Genomic DNA, 18,323 nt, shown 5'->3' with positions numbered 1-18,323 from the left:
ATGGAGCAGGGAGAGGGAGGACCTAGTAGTGGTCAGTGAAGAGGCAGGGCCAGAAGCTGAGTCTCGACCCCTGCAACCACAATTAGGTTAGTACAATTAGGTGAGTACACACACACACACACACACACACACACACACACACACACACACATACACAATGGGAAGACCAGAGTGAGCCCATGGTTTACATAGAGGTACTTGAGAGGACAAAGCTAATTGTGATAGAGCATGGAAAACATATACAGAAGGCAAAGATCTCAAGAAAACAAGGCGTTGAGCCGAAGAGTTAGAAACGAAGATGCATGGATAAGAAAGGAAACTTAACGGTAATTTGAGAATGACCTAACATTGAAAGCCAAATCTGACCCAGAGTTCTTACATAGCCACAACAAGAGGAAGACAACGGTTAGGGACCATTTAATCAGGCTGATGAAGTTGGGAAGCTTACAAGGAATGACCAGGAAGTCTGTGAAGAGTTCAGCATAAGAATTAGGGAGGTATTGTCAGAGACAACAAGGCTGCCAGCAAACTGAAGCTGTAGAGTGCACTAGTAAACGTTAGAGACAATACACACAACATCAGAGGGGATAAAGAGGCTGTGTGAGTTAGATACCTCTACGGTGCTGGGAAAAGATAATATCTTTCTGTGGGTCCTGAGAGAGAGGAGCATATTCACAGTGTGTGCCTATAGCAACAATCTTCTACAAGTCAGTCGACAAAGTTTAATTACCGGAGATGAGGAAGACAGCAAATGTAGTCCTAATTTTAAGAAAGGAAAGCGACAATAAGACCAGTATCACTGACGCGTATAGTATGTAAAGTTATGAAGAAGATTGTCAATGGTGGAACAACTAGAAAGGAATGGGCTCATACATGACAACCAACACTGGTTCAGGGATGGGAAATCCTGTGTCACAAACCTACTGGAGGTCTACGACAAAGCAACAGAAGCAAAACACGATAAGAGGGATGGGTGGATTCCATTTTCTTAGGCTGTAAGAAGGTTTTTGACACGGTACCGCACAAGAGACTGGTACAAAAGCTAGAGCAGGCAGGACTAGCAGGAAAGAAACAACGAGTGATGGTTCATAACAAGGTGTCGGAAAAGGTGCATGTCACGAGTGGGGTTCCACAGGGATCAGTTTTAGGGTCGGTGCTGTTTCTTGTATACGTGAATGACATGAAGGAGGTTTTCCTGTTCGAAGACAACGTGAAACTAATAAGGAGAATACAAGTGAACGAAAACCAACAAACGGATTTGGACAGGCTCCAGGCTTACTCTGACAAGTGGATTCTGGAGTTTAACCCCACCAAGTGAAAAGTTATGAAGCTTGAGGAAGGACAGAAAAAGAAGAGCATATATATATATATATATATATATATATATATATATATATATATATATATATATATATATATATATATATATATATATATATATATATATATATATATATACATATATATATATATACATATATATATATATATATATATATATATATATATATATATATATATATATATATATATATATATATATATATATATATATATATATATATATATATATATATATATATATATATATATATATATATATATATATATATATATATATATATATATATATATATATATATATATATATATATAATACACACACAAAGTATGTGTGTGTGTGTGTGTGTAAACCTTAGTCGTAGGTCCCAATACACTACTGTCAATGAATAAACTGAAGAATGAACTGAGCTTTAAACTGTTCTATTGACTGTTATGCAACGGATAGTCTTTATATTACAGCTGTTGATTATATAACAGCAAGCGATTATATAACATCTAGTCATTATATAACAGCTAGTGAGTATGTAGCAGCCAGTGACTGCTATATCAATGACAAGCAGTGATTGTTATATACGTAGAAGGTAGTGAGTGTTGTATAACAGCCAGCATTTGTTACACAACATCTAATGACTGGTACATAACAGCTGGTGGTTATTTTGCAGCTAGTGAATATACAACAGCTAGTGATTATATAACAGCTAACAGTTATATAATGCCTGGTAACCTCCACGTGCATGTCTTCCTCTTTAATTTTCACTTCTCCTCTCACGTTACTCTTTACTGCTTTCAGATTATTATTATTGTTATTATTATTATTATTATTATTATTATTATTATTATTATTATTATTATTATTATTATTATTATTATTATACTTATAATTATTATTATTATTATTATTATTATTATTATTATTGTTATTATTATTATTATAATTATTATTATTATTATTATTATTATTATTATTATTATTATTATTATTATTATTATTATTATTATTATTATTATTATTATTGTTATTATTATTATTATTATTATAATTATTATTATTGTTATTATTATTATTATTATTATTATTATTACTATTATTATTATTATTATTATTATTATTATTATTATTATTATTATTATTATTATTATTAGATAGAGCACAGGGTATAGACTCGATTCTCCGTCCAACAGTCGCGAGCCAAACATGAAGCTCTCGCAGACAGCTTTCCAGTGAGAACACCTTGAAAAATTTATCACGGACTTATTCTAACACGCCCTCTGAGTGTCTAATACGTCGTAATTATGTCTTTACACTAATGTCATGAGGTTAAGTGTGTGTGTGTGTGTGTGTGTGTGTGTGTGTGTGTGTGTGTGTGTGTGTGTGTGTGTGTGTGTGTGAAAGAGAGAGAGAGAGAGAAATAGACAGAGAGAGAGAGAGAGAGAGAGAGAGAGAGAGAGAGAGAGAGAGAGAGAGAGAGAGAGAGAGAGAGTGAGAGCGAAGACTGGGAGCTGCCAGTAGTGTGTTCATGCACTGCACACACTACTTGTGGCACTGATTCAGCTATAGTGAGCCACAAGGACCGGGACTTAAGCACTTTTCATGCCAGGATAAATTACAACTGCTGGCTCTTGAATGAGGAGAGTAACTTGTCTCGGGCACCGATGGCCCTTTAGTGCCTGAGAGGAGGTGCCACACACCCTTGAGTTCTCTTAGTGGATGTGATGGACCAGAGAGGGTAAGCAAGAGTCTAGTTCCCTTAAAGACTGGAAGGAGAGGGGAAGCCAGATTCTAGTTCCCTTGGTGACCGGGAGGAGAGGGGAAGCCAGAGTCTAGTTTCCTTGGTGACCGGGAGGAGAGGGAGAAGTCAGAGTCTAGTTCCCTTGGTTACCGGGAGGAGAGGGGAAGCCAGAGTCTAGTTCCCTTGGTGACCGGGAGGAGAGGGGGAAGCCAGAGTCTAGTTTCCTTGGTGACCGGGAGGAGAGGGAGAAGTCAGAGTCTAGTTCCCTTGGTGACCGGGAGGAGAGGGGGAAGTCAGAGTCTAGTTCCCTTGGTGACTGGGAGGAGAGGGGGAAGTCAGAGTCTAGTTCCCTTGGTGACCGGGAGGAGAGGGGAAGTCAGAGTCTAGTTTCCTTGGTGACTGGGAGGAGAGGGGAAGCCAGAGTCTAGTTTCCTTGGTGACCGGGAGGAGAGGGGAAGCCAGAGTCTAGTTTCCTTGGTGACCGGGAGGAGAGGGGAAGCCAGAGTCTAGTTCCCTTGGTGACCGGGAGGAGAGGGGAAGCCAGAGTCTAGTTCCCTTGGTGACCGGGAGGAGAGGGGGAAGTCAGAGTCTAGTTCCCTTGGTGACTGGGAGGAGAGGGGGAAGCCAGAGTCTAGTTCCCTTGGTGACCGGGAGGAGAGGGGAAGTCAGAGTCTAGTTCCCTTGGTGACCGGGAGGAGAGGGGAAGCCAGAGTCTAGTTCCCTTGGTGACCGGGAGGAGAGGGGAAGCCAGAGTCTAGTTCCCTTGGTGACCGGGAGGAGAGGGGAAGCCAGAGTCTAGTTCCCTTGGTGACCGGGAGGAGAGGGGAAGTCAGAGTCTAGTTCCCTTGGTGACCGGGAGGAGAGGGGAAGCCAGAGTCTAGTTCCCTTGGTGACCGGGAGGAGAGGGGAAGCCAGAGTCTAGTTCCCTTGGTGACCGGGAGGAGAGGGGGAAGCCAGTCTAGTTTCCTTGGTGACCGGGAGGAGAGTGGGAAGTCAGAGTCTAGTTCCCTTGGTGACCGGGAGGAGAGGGGGAAGTCAGAGTCTAGTTTCCTTGGTGACTGGGAGGAGAGGGGAAAGTCAGAGTCTAGTTCACTTGGTGACCGGGAGGAGAGGGGAAGTCAGAGTCTAGTTTCCTTGGTGACCGGGAGGAGAGGGGAAGCCAGAGTCTAGTTTCCTTGGTGACCGGGAGGAGAGGGGAAGCCAGAGTCTAGTTTCCTTGGTGACCGGGAGGAGAGGGGAAGCCAGAGTCTAGTTCCCTTGGTGACCGGGAGGAGAGGGGAAGCCAGAGTCTAGTTCCCTTGGTGACCGGGAGGAGAGGGGGAAGTCAGAGTCTAGTTCCCTTGGTGACGGGGAGGAGAGGGGGAAGCCAGAGTCTAGTTCCCTTGGTGACCGGGAGGAGAGGGGAAGTCAGAGTCTAGTTCCCTTGGTGACCGGGAGGAGAGGGGAAGCCAGAGTCTAGTTCCCTTGGTGACCGGGAGGAGAGGGGAAGCCAGAGTCTAGTTCCCTTGGTGACCGGGAGGAGAGGGGAAGCCAGAGTCTAGTTCCCTTGGTGACCGGGAGGAGAGGGGAAGTCAGAGTCTAGTTCCCTTGGTGACCGGGAGGAGAGGGGAAGCCAGAGTCTAGTTCCCTTGGTGACCGGGAGGAGAGGGGAAGCCAGAGTCTAGTTCCCTTGGTGACCGGGAGGAGAGGGGAAGCCTGAGTCTAGTTCCCTTGGTGACCGGGAGGAGAGGGGAAGCCAGAGTCTAGTTCCCTTGGTGACCGGGAGGAGAGGGGAAGCCAGAGTCTAGTTCCCTTGGTGACCGGGAGGAGAGGGGAAGCCTGAGTCTAGTTCCCTTGGTGACCGGGAGGAGAGGGGAAGCCAGAGTCTAGTTCCCTTGGTGACCGGGAGGAGAGGGGAAGCCTGAGTCTAGTTCCCTTGGTGACCGGGAGGAGAGGGGAAGCCAGAGTCTAGTTCCCTTGGTGACCGGGAGGAGAGGGGAAGCCAGAGTCTAGTTCCCTTGGTGACCGGGAGGAGAGGGGAAGCCTGAGTCTAGTTCCCTTGGTGACCGGGAGGAGAGGGGAAGCCAGAGTCTAGTTCCCTTGGTGACCGGGAGGAGAGGGGAAGCCAGAGTCTAGTTCCCTTGGTGACCGGGAGGAGAGGGGAAGCCAGAGTCTAGTTCCCTTGGTGACCGGGAGGAGAGGGGAAGCCAGAGTCTAGTTCCCTTGGTGACTGGGAGGAGAGGGGGAAGTCAGAGTCTAGTTCCCTTGGTGACTGGGAGGAGAGGGGGAAGTCAGAGTCTAGTTCCCTTGGTGACTGGGAGGAGAGGGGGAAGTCAGAGTCTAGTTCCCTTGGTGACCGGGAGGAGAGGGGAAGCCAGAGTCTAGTCAGGTATCCTCGAAGGAGTACTTTCAAGAGGTCGCCTGATTTTTTCTTCCTATTTACGATTATATTTCGCTTATAACTCGAGAACACCTCATCCAATCGAATTTAAATTATCAACACTTGTGAAGATAACGAAATCCAAATTCTAGAAACAAATAGAATGTTCACGTGTCCGATGACCGAAGTTATTGACCCCATCCCATTATCCTCGAATGGCTTGGATAAATTCGCTTGAAGGTCTTCATTTGATTATTATACTATTATTATTATTATTATTGTTATTATTATTATTTTTATTATTATTATTATTATTATTATTATTATTATTATTATTATTATTATTATTATTATTATTATTATTATTGTTATTATTATTATTATTATTATTATTATTATTATTATTATTATTATTATTATTATTATTATTATTATTATTATTATTATTATTGTTATTATTATTATTATTATTATTATTATTGTTATTATTATTATTATTATTGTGGGGAGCATTCAGGTTTAATTCAGGGAATTTGAGCACACATCAATTCGCTGGATCAAGAGCCCCTCACCAAGTATGGAGGAGCCTCCCTTGAGGGGACTCAGTGGAGGAACTTCAAACGTACACAAAAGGTGCTAAAAAATATTTCGAAGGCTGAGAGTAAAATTCAGAGTTATAGGCGCAGATATGACGATGTTCTTTGTGTAAAATCGTCAGATCACGTTAAATAAATTCCAGTTTGCCTCTTCTGAATGACTTCAAAATTTAATAGCTGATACATTTTAGGGTCAGAATAGTACCAATTTTTTTTCGTTTGCGTGCCAACAAATTTGCTCTAGCAAAATATTAAAAAACACGGAAGCGTTTGAATTCGTGCCGTAACTGGAGAATGACTCATCGGAGCGGCTTGAAACTGTCACTACTTGTGCGGTTTTCTCAACACAAGGATCATACTGCCGCTGGCTGGTCTAAGTCTCAGTTTGCCAATTTTACTGAATACAAAACAAAATTAATTTTTTATTCAATAACAAATACTTCTGACTGGCTTGAAAATGTTACTGACGACGTATTTTTTTTAATAAGGATGATAATTAACCATAAATTTAGTGAGAATAAATCCAATTTTTAAATTTTGTTAACACTGTTAAAAAACTTGGAATTGTCGGAATCAGATCACTAACTCGGGAACATCTTTTCTGGTCAGCTAAAAACTTTTATCATTGGTGGGTTTTATTAAGACGCAGCTTGTCACTCATTTTGAGCTGTGTAAATTTCAATTTGTCAATTTTACTAAGCAAACTGTTTCCCATGTAATAACTAATGAATGTGTCTTCCGATCAGATTCAAACCCTCAATCGAGGTGTACCTTAAAAAGTATTTTTGTATTAATTTTGACAAGTGGATGTGCCAACTTGCCGTTTTTGTTAAATTTGATCAAATTTGGTTAAAAAAAGTATTTTCGACAGGATTGTAGAGAATTATAAATAGAATCTATATGACAAAGGTTTCTCTGATCGGCCAAAAATAGAAGAAACACTTTTATTATCATTCACTCCATCACTGTCTTGTCAGAGGCGCTCCTACACTACAGTTATCAAACTGCAACTTATTAACACCCTCTTTCATCTTATAAAATTTTATAAAACTGGTTTCTTTGATGTCTTTGAAGGATATGAATTAGATTTGGACAGTAAATATCTTAATTTACAATTTTTGTGGATATTAATTTCCATGTGACTTATGAATACCAGTGATTCCCTGCAAATCATCAAAGTTAGTATTTGACTGCATTGTCAACTACTATCGCTCTCTGCACTATTCTACTAGTGTGCATTGAGGCACACGGGGCTGGGATTATGGAATACGGGGATACCTTCCTGGGATCATTGAGGCACATGGGGCTGGGATTATAGAATACGGGTATACATTCCTGGGATCATTGAGGCACACGGGGCTGGGATTATGGAATACGGGGATACCTTCCTGGGATCATTGAGGCACATGGGGCTGGGATTATAGAATACGGGTATACATTCCTGGGATCATTGAGGCATATGGGGCTGGGATTATGGAATACTTTCCTCGGATCGCGCAACACCGAAATACATCTAGTTCTCCTGGTAACTGGGAGGAGAGGAGCCAGAATGCAGTACTCTTAGTATTAGGTAGGAGAAAGGAGCCAAAGTCTAGTTCTCTTAATAGCTGGGAGGGGAGAAGCCACGGTGTAGTTTTCTTAGTGACAGGACTTAGAAGAGCCAGAATATATTTCTTAAAATGGCTGGTAGAAGAGGAGCCAGAGTGTAGTTCTCTTACAGCCAGGTTCTTTGAAGCGGCGGCAGCCGCTGCTTAAATGTTTTGATGTGGGCTCGTGTAATGTTGAAGAGAGCCACCTGACACTTCCTCCAGGACCCACATGCACACTAATTTTTCCTTTTTCAAAAATACGACTGTGGACCATAATTCTCTAAATTCTAGGTTTATAACATTCAAGTGCATAATTAAGGAGACTGAGAGAACCGTGCTGCTGACAAAGTTTACACTTGGTCAGGTCTTCCTCAGCTGGTGACAAAATCTCCGTGAGGTAACAATATCAAATTTTCTTTCAAGGAAGATGCCCTGAAGGTAAGGGACTCTTCATCCAAAGAATATAAATTACATTCCCTTTCTTCAGATTAAATTAGGGAATATGCATATATGAAACAGCTTATAATCTATAATGCATAAAAAGTGTTATTCACAAATTATTAAAAATTCCTGCAAATGCATTTTACAACCATGAAAAGACAAGAAAACAATCAAGAAAATTCTGATGCTTCAGAATTACAGATTTTTTTTTTTTAAATTCTTTCTCTATTTCGAGAATATTAAAATCGATGTTGTATTAGAAAAAAATTGGTATTGTGAAAACTATTTGATTGAGAATTTCCTCCAAAACTCTGATGGCTGTATCAATAAGGATCTGTAAGTATAATGAAGCTTATTTTACTCAAATAGTAAAAAACCTTGAAATAATATTACAGCAACATGAATATTAGCATAAAAACTGGTCAAGAATCTAATGCTCTATTTATTCACGTGAAAGATTTTAATGACTTTATTGACTGTTTGAAAACCGAGAAAGTTGCAACAGGAAAATCAATGTTTGAAAGAATATAATAGAATTTTGCTTTAAAAATGTAGTACTGATTACAGTTTGAATGTAAGTCCAGGAATAAATAAATTAGATTTATTCCTAAATACATAAAATTCTGATGTTGATAGATTCACCTCACTTGATATGTCATTCATGAGCTGACTAAAAAGTAGAGATGTAGTGCAGAACACTTACTGTGTCAGGCTCACTGACTGAGGTAACTTACTGTGTCAGGCTCACTGACTGAGGTAACTTACTGTGTCAGGTTCACTGACTGAGGTAACTTACTGTGTCAGGCTCACTGACTGAGGTAACTTACTGTGTCAGGCTCACTGACTGAGGTAACTTACTGTGTCAGGCTCACTGACTGAGGTAACTTACTGTGTAAGGCTCACTGACTGAGGTAACTTACTGTGTCAGGCTCACTGACTGAGGTAACTTACTGTGTCAGGCTCACTGACTGAGGTAACTTACTGTGTCAGGCTCACTGACTGAGGTAACTTACTGTGTAAGGCTCACTGACTGAGGTAACTTACTGTGTCAGGCTCACTGACTGAGGTAACTTACTGTGTCAGGTTCACTGACTGAGGTAACTTACTGTGTCAGGTTCACTGACTGAGGTAACTTACTGTGTCAGGCTCACTGACTGAGGTAACTTACTGTGTCAGGCTCACTGACTGAGGTAACTTACTGTGTCAGGCTCACTGACTGAGGTAACTTACTGTGTAAGGCTCACTGACTGAGGTAACTTACTGTGTCAGGCTCACTGACTGAGGTAACTTACTGTGTCAGGCTCACTGACTGAGGTAACTTACTGTGTCAGGCTCACTGACTGAGGTAACTTACTGTGTAAGGCTCACTGACTGAGGTAACTTACTGTGTCAGGCTCACTGACTGAGGTAACTTACTGTGTCAGGTTCACTGACTGAGGTAACTTACTGTGTCAGGCTCACTGACTGAGGTAACGTACTGTGTCAGGCTCACTGACTGAGGTAACTTACTGTGTCAGGTTCACTGACTGAGGTAACTTACTGTGTCAGGCTCACTGACTGAGGTAACTTACTGTGTCAGGCTCACTGACTGAGGTAACTTACTGTGTCAGGCTCACTGACTGAGGTAACTTACTGTGTCAGGCTCACTGACTGAGGTAACTTACTGTGTCAGGCTCACTGACTGAGGTAACTTACTGTGTCAGGCTCACTGACTGAGGTAACTTACTGTGTCAGGTTCACTGACAGGTAACTTACTGTGTCAGGTTCACTGACTGAGGTAACTTACTGTGTTAGGCTCACTGACTGAGGTAACTTACTGTGTCAGGTTCACTGACTGAGGTAACTTACTGTGTCAGGCTCACTGACTGAGGTAACTTACTGTGTCAGGTTCACTGACTGAGGTAACTTACTGTGTCAGGCTCACTGACCGAGGTAACTTACTGTGTCAGGCTCACTGACTGAGGTAACTTACTGTGTCAGGCTCACTGACTGAGGTAACTTACTGTGTCAGGCTCACTGACTGAGGTAACTTACTGTGTCAGGCTCACTGACTGAGGTAACTTACTGTGTCAGGCTCACTGACTGAGGTAACTTACTGTGTCAGGTTCACTGACTGAGGTAACTTACTGTGTCAGGTTCACTGACTGAGGTAACTTACTGTGTCAGGCTCACTGACTGAGGTAACTTACTGTGTCAGGCTCACTGACTGAGGTAACTTACTGTGTCAGGTTCACTGACTGAGGTAACTTACTGTGTCAGGCTCACTGACTGAGGTAACTTACTGTGTCAGGCTCACTGACTGAGGTAACTTACTGTGTCAGGCTCACTGACTGAGGTAAACACTTCACTGACTCTTCTTGCCAGGTGACATTTCGTGTTTTATTACTTTTATTATACCTTAATAAAGTGAGAAATCAAGAAAGCACTTCGAATATTATTATTTTTCGCTTTTCAATGTATATATATATATATATATATATATATATATATATATATATATATATATATATATATATATATATATATATATATATATATATATATATATATATATATATATATATATATATATATTAGCGAAATTACATGACGCTCTAACCCACTGGACCACTCAATCCTACAAGAATCACTCACCCAGCAGAGCTAGGTGTTTTACCGTGATTGTTCTACTTCTACCACCCTATCTTACTTTATTTTTGCAATATGGTACAGAAGATTTAAAAGATACATTAATAAAACAAAGGTGCATTATGTGGATACAAGTACACAGATATGTTATTGACACTTATGTTTGTATTTAAAATGTTTCTTTCAGCAAAGATTCATTACAGGTATACATTACGACTACTCGGATGTGTATCTTTAATTACATTTATATTTCAAATACTTCATCCGGCTCCTCAGAGCAGGCACGCATAGTCAGAACAACCGTCATAATCACTCAGAACAGCAGCACTGAGACGCTGGAAAAAAATATAGGCTTCTCTGTTGTCTATAATTTCCTGGAGAGTGTTTCGTATAGGTTCTTCAGGAACCTGAATGTGCTCTATTGATGTAATGATGAACAATTTCCTCCGAGCTTTTTTTTTAGTTGTTCGGGATTCTGTAATTCTGGCAGCTTCATCTTCTTCATACCTGTGGATGAACATGTGAAGTCCCGCTCCACCTGCATGGTGTCTATCCAGGCTTGCAAGGTAATTCCATCCAGATGCTTTTGATTGACATTGGATCTGTTTAGCTGAGGCAGCTTCCTTATTGAAGGACATCAGACTGTTGCAAGACTCCTCTTGATAAAGTTAGCTAATGTTTTAAAACCTTTGTCAGATCTACGATATATAAAATCATTGATAAAACACTAATAGGATTGGTCTGTGGATTGATGCAGGTGCCTAGGTCGGAATTATAGACAGCTAATTAAAAAAATCCTCATAAGGAACTCTCCGCCAGGAGTCGAGCTGAATCCTTCCTTGACACACACTCGAGCATTGTTGAGGTTATATTCTAAACTACTGAATCATCCTGGGGCAACTGTTTGTAGATGTTGGAAGGAACAGGCCTGGTTGAGGAGATTGTTAAAGTATCCCAGATCCTGGCTCCATTAATGAACTTTGCGTCATGAATCCCAATATAGTCACCAAGGAGTTCACTGAGAATAGCTGCTGCAAGTTCCTTGGACGCCACACACACACACACACACACACACACACACACACACACACACACACACACACACACACACACACACACACACACACACACACACACACACACACACACACACACACACACACACACACACACATACACACACACACACACACACACACATACGCATATTAAAAAGTGAAACCCAATATCAGTTCCTGCACCCGGGTCTCTGAATTCTGGGACCAGCCCCGGACTCATCAGTGGGTCACAGAGCCATAAACCTCACAGTAAGCCTCCTCGGCGAGTCATAGTGAATAGCCAATTTCAGCAGCAATGACCTGACACAGTTCTGTATCACCTCGTGTATGGCCGGGAATACAATAAGCACGAGCGCGGGGAGGAGAGAAGGACCGATAAAAGAGGGGACCGGGATAAAAACTGAGGAAGAGAGAGAGAGGAAGGGTGGAAGTGAAGAAGGGAAAGAAACGATTAACCCCTGTCCCTACCTGCTGCCCCTTCCAAGCCATCCCATCCCTTTAACATTGTTTTGACTCGTTACTGTTGAATGATCGTCTCTGTTGAATAATCGTCCCTGTTGAATGGTCGTCCCTGTTACATGATCGTCACTATTGAATGATCGTCCCTGTTGAATATTTTTAATTTATCTCTTCAAACAGGTATAGTGTCTGATATGTGGAAGATGGCTAATGTAATTCCTATTTTTAAAGCAGGGGACAAGTCGTTACCGTCAAATTACCGCCCAATAAGCCTGACCTCAATTGTAGGCAAATTACTAGAGTCAATTATAGCTGAGATTATAAGAAGCCATCTCGATAAGCATAGCTTGCTTAATGATACTCAGCATGGATTCACGAAAGGCCGTTCTTGTCTAACTAATTTATTAACTTTCGTCAGTAAAGCTTTTGAGGCTGTTGATCACGATAAAGAATTTGATATTATTTACTTAGATTTTAGTAAGGCTTTTGATAGAGTTCCGCACCAAAGACTGTTAAAGAAAGTGGCAGCTCATGGCATTGGGGGAAAAGTGCTCTCGTAGATCGAGTCATGGCTCACAGATAGGAAGCAGAGAGTGTTCATAAATGGGGTTAAATCCGAGTGGGGATCTGTAACAAGTGGCGTTCCACAGGGATCAGTCTTGGGCCCGTTGTTGTTCATAATGTATATCAATGATCTTGATGAGGGAATTACTAGTGAAATGAGCAAATTCGCCGATATCAAGCGTAGATATCAGGGAACTTCAGGAAGATTTAGACAAACTCAATACCTGGTCAGCAAAGTGGCAGATGCAGTTCAATGTCGATAAATGTAAGGTTCTGAAGCTCGGGAGTGTCCATAACCCTAGCAATTATAAGTTAAACAACGTAGAACTTAGCCATACATATTGTGAAAAGGACTTGGGGGTTATGGTGAGCAGTAACCTTAAACCAACACAGCAATGCCTAAGCGTACGTAATAAGGCAAACAGATTACTGGGATTTATATCAAGAAGTGTAAGCAACAGAAGTTCAGAGGTTATATTACAGCTTTATACATCATTAATAAGGCCTCACCTAGATTATGCAGCCTAGTTCTGGTCTCCATATTACAGAATAGACATAAATTCGTTAGAAAACATTCAGCGTAGAATGACTAAATTAATACATAGCATTAGAAATCTTCCTTATGAAGAAAGATTGAAGACCCTTCACTTGTTAGACGAAGAATGAGGGGAGACATGATCGAAGTGTATAAGTGGAAGATGGGTATTAATGAAAATAAATGGTATAAAATACCGAAACTATGGAAACATAAACACATATGCAGTTTAATGTGATCCTTTATTGACAACGTTTCGCCCACATAATGGGCTTTTTCAAGTCACAAACAGATCTACCTGGGGTGGAAGGTACGGGAGTATTTATAGTCAGAATGTTGAGGTCAGGTGGAGAATGCTACATCTGAGGATCCACTGGGTGGGGTTATAGAGTCTTGGGTAGCTTGGCAGGGGTATTGGACAAGTTGTGAGTAGACCTTCTGCAGTGTTCTATGTTCTTATGTGGGATAGCGATGAAGAAGTTTCTTGGCAAGTGGTTCAGCTATGTTATAGAAGCCATTGTTCTGGTTGAAATTGTTGGTTATAGAGATAAGCGATTATTCCAGGATTCTTCGGTATTGAGTGTTGTCTTCTGTGGCGATAAGTCTTGAGTTTCTGTAGTTGATTAAATGGTTGTGTGAATTGCGATGTTGTACACAGGCATTCCTTGTATCGTCAGTCCTGCTTGCGTATTGATGTTCTGAAATACGTGTTTGGAGGTCTCTTGATGTTTCGCCCACGTATAATTTGTTGCAGTCATTACAAGGGATTATGTATACCCCTGCAGAGGATGGAAGCTTGTCCTGTCTACTACTGGTGATGTCCTTGATGGTCGTGGTTGTGGAGGTAGATACTTGGAATGATGTATTGGAAAAGATGTTGGAAACATGTTTGACAATGGAGTTGGTGGGGAGGACTATGTATCTCTTCTCGGCAGTGTCTTCTCTGGGTGTGTTGAAGATGTTTAATGCCCGCAGTCTGCATATGTGTTTATGTTTATGTTTCCATGGGTATTAATAAAGGGGACATTAATAAGGTCTTGAGGATATCTCTCCAAGAGAGAACCCCGCAGTAATGGATTTAAGTTGGACAAGTTTAGATTTGTAAAGTAAAAGGACACAAGTGCAACTAATGTGACATTTATTGTAGCACTTTACTTTACATATTGTCGGTAATTCTACCAACTTTATTACAAGTTTAGATTTAGAAAGGACATAGGAAAGTATTGGCTTGGAAATAGGGTAGTTGATGAGTGGAACAGTCTACCTAGTTGGGTTATTAAGGCTAAAACCTTGGGTAGTTTCAAATTTAGGTTGGATAAATGCATGAGTGGGAGGGGTTGGATTTGAGTGGGACTTGCATATGGGTGGATAGAGTTATCAGAGTTTATTTCTTGGGTAGTTTTGAAAATTTGGTTGGATAAATGTTTTGTTAGTGGGATGGATTGTAAAGGACCTGCCTAGTATGGGCCAACAGGCCTGCTGCAGTGTTCCTCCTTTCTTATGTTCTTATGTTGAATGATCGTCCCTGTTAAATGATCGTAACTGTTGAATGATCGTCCCTGTTGAATGATCGTCCCTGTTGAATGATTGTCCCTGTTGAATGACCGTCTCTGTTGAATGATCGTCCTTGTTGAATGATCGTCGTTGTTGAATGATCGTCGTTGTTGAATGATCGTCGTTGTTGAATGATTGTCCCTGTTGAATGCTCGTTCCTATTGAATGATCGTCCTTGTTGAATGATCGTCGTTGCTGAATGATCGTCCCTGTTGAATGCTCGTCCCTGTTGAATGATCGTCCTTGTTGAATGATCGTCGTTGTTGAATGATCGTCCTTGTTGAATGATCGTCCTTGTTGAATGATCCCTGTTGAATGATCGTCCCTGTTGAATAAACGTCGTTGTTGAATGATCGTCCCTGTTGAATGATCGTCCTTGCTGAATGATGGTCTCTCTTGAATGGTCGTCCTTATGGAATGATTGTCCTTGTTGAATGATCGTCGTTGTTGAATGATCGTCGTTGTTGAATGATCGTCCCTGTTGAATGCTCGTCCCTGTTGAATGATTGTCGTTGTTGAATGATCGTCCCTGTTGAATGATCGTCCTTGTTGAATGATCGTCCTTGTTGAATGATCGTCCTTGTTGAATGATCGTCCCTGTTGAATGATCGTCCCTGTTGAATAATCGTCGTTGTTGAATGATCGTCCCTGTTGAATGATCGTCCTTGCTGAATGATGGTCTCTCTTGAATGGTCGTTCTTATGGAATGATCGTCCTTGTTGAATGATCGTCCCTGTTGAATGACCGTCTCTGTTGAATGATTGTCTCTGTTGAATGATCGTCCCTGTTTAATGACCGTCTCTGTTGAATGACCGTCTCTGTTGAATAACCGTCTCTGTTGAATGCTCGTCTCTGTTGAATGCTCGTCCCTGTTGAATGATCGTCCTTGTTGAATGCTCGTCCCTGTTGAATGATCGTCTCTCTTGAATGATCGTCCTTGTTGAATGATCGCCACTGTTGATGGATCGCCCTTGTTGAATGATTGTCTCTGTTGAATGATCGTCCCTGCTGAATGGTCATCTTTGTTGAATGATCGTCCCTGTTGAATAATCGTCCCTGTTGAAAGATGGTCACTGTTGAATGATCATCCCTGTTGAAATTGTCTCTGTTGAATGAACGTCCTTATGGAATGATCGTCACTGTTGAATAATCGTTTGTATGGAATGATCGACCCTCTTGAATGATCATCTCCGTTGAATGATCGTCCTTGTTGAATGATCGTCCCTGTTGAATGATCGTACCCGTTGAATGCTCGTCCCTGTTGAATGATCATCTCTGTTGAGTGATCGTCCTTGTTGAATGATCGTCCCTGTTGATTGATCGTCCCTGTTGAATGATTGTCTTTGTTGAATGATCGTCCCTGTTGAATAATCATCCCTGCTTAATGATCGTCCCTACTGAATGATCGTCCCTACTGAATGATCGTCAATGTTGAATGATCGTCCCTACTGAATGATTGTCAGTATTTAATGATCGTCCCTGTTGAATTATCGTCCCTGCCTAGTTGCTCAATTTCAAGGATTATTCTGCATGATACAGGCTCTGCTGACTCTGTGGCTGATGAAGTAGTTCCTAACATCCCTGTGGCTCATCTGAGTCTTCAGCTTCCAATTGTGACTCCTTGTTTCTGTGTCCCCTCTCCGGAACATCCTGTCTCTGTCCACCTTGTCTATTCCACTCATTATTTTGTATGTTCTTATCATGTCTCCCCTGATCTTCCTGTCCTCCAGTGTCGTCAGTTCGATTTCCCTCAACCTTTCTTCGTAGGACATTCCCCTGAGCTCCGGAACTAGCCTTGTTGCAAACCTTTGTACTTTCTCTAATTTCTTGACGTGCTTGACCAGGTGTGTGTTCCAAACTGGTGCTACATACTCCAGTATGGGCCTGACGTACACAGTGTACAGTGTCTTGAACGATTCCTTACTAAGGTATCGGAACGCTATTCTCTGGTTTGCCAGGCGCCCATATGCTGAAGCAGTTATCTGGTTGATGTGTGCCTCCGGAGACATGCTCGGTATTATGGTCACCCCAAGATCATTCTTCCTGAGTGAGGTTTGCAGCCTTTGTCCACCTAGCCTATACTCTGTCTGCGGTCTTCTTTACCCTTCCCCAATCTTCATGACTTTGCATTTGGCAGGGTAGAAATCGAGAAGCCAGTTGTTGCACCACCATTGTCCAGTCTATCCAGGTCTCTTTGTAGTCCTGCCTGATCCTCATCCAATTTAATCCTTCTCATTAGCTTCACATCATCTGCGAACAGGGACACTTCAGAGTCTATTCCTTCCACCATGTCATTCACATACATAAAAAATGACACTGGTCCTAGGACTGACCCCTGTGGGACCCCGCTCGTCACAGGGGCCCACTGTGATACCTCATCCATTGCAGTGCCCTTCCTGTTATACGTGCCTGATCTTCCAGCTTCTGCACAAATCTCCTGTGAGGAACTGTGTCGAAGGCCTTCCTGCAGTTCAGGAAAATGCAATCAACCCACCCCTCTCTCTCATTTCTTACTTCTGTTACCTTGTCATAAAACTCCAGAAGGTTTGTGACACAGAATTTGCCTTCCTTGAATCCGTGCTGGTTGTTGTTTATAATCTTGTTTCGTTCCAGGTGCTCCACCACTCTCCTCCTGATAATCTTCTCCATGACTTTGCATACTATACATGTCAGAGATACTGGTCTGTAGTTTAGTGCCTCGTTTCTGTCTCTTTTCTTAAAAGTGGGGACTACATTTGCCGTCTTTCATACCTCAGGTAGTTGCCCAGTTTCAAGGGATGTATTGAAGATTGTGGTTAGTGGCAAGCACAGCGTCTCTGCTTCTTCTCTAAGGACCCACGGGGAGATGTTATCCGGACCCCTCGCCTTTGAGGTATCAAGGTCACTTAGCAGCTTTTGCACCTCCTCCTCCGTTGTTTGTAAGTCTTCCAGCACCTGTTGTTATGTTCCCTGTTGGTGTTCCCCTCTGTGCTGTCTTCTCGGAGTCATTCCTGTCTCTACTGTAAGTACTTCCTTAAATCTCATGTTGAGCTCTTCGCATGCCTCGTGATCGTTTCTTGTGAGTTCCCCACCTTCTTTACTCAGAATGATCGCCTGGTCTTTGACTGTTGTCTTCCTCCTGATGTAGCTGTACAGCAGTTTCGGGTCAGACTTGGCTTTGGATGCTATGTTATCTTCATACTGTTGCTGGGACTCCCTCCTTACCTGTGCATACTCGTTCTTGGTTCTTCGACTAATCTCCTTATTTTCTTGTGTTCTTCGCCTTCTGTGTTTTTTCCATTCTCTATTGCATTTGGATTTTGCCTCCTTACACCGTCGGGTGTAAGGAGGCATTATTTCTGTTGCCCTTGGGAACAAACCTTTCCTCTGTCTCCTTACATTTTGTTGTTACGTATTCCATCATTTCATTTACCGACTTTCCTACCAGTTCTCTGTCCCACTGAACCTCTTGCAGGAAGTTCCTCAA

This window comes from Cherax quadricarinatus, chromosome 46, assembly GCF_038502225.1.
Source record: "Cherax quadricarinatus isolate ZL_2023a chromosome 46, ASM3850222v1, whole genome shotgun sequence".
Lineage (NCBI taxonomy): Eukaryota > Metazoa > Arthropoda > Malacostraca > Decapoda > Parastacidae > Cherax > Cherax quadricarinatus.
This window is presented reverse-complemented; position numbering follows the sequence as displayed.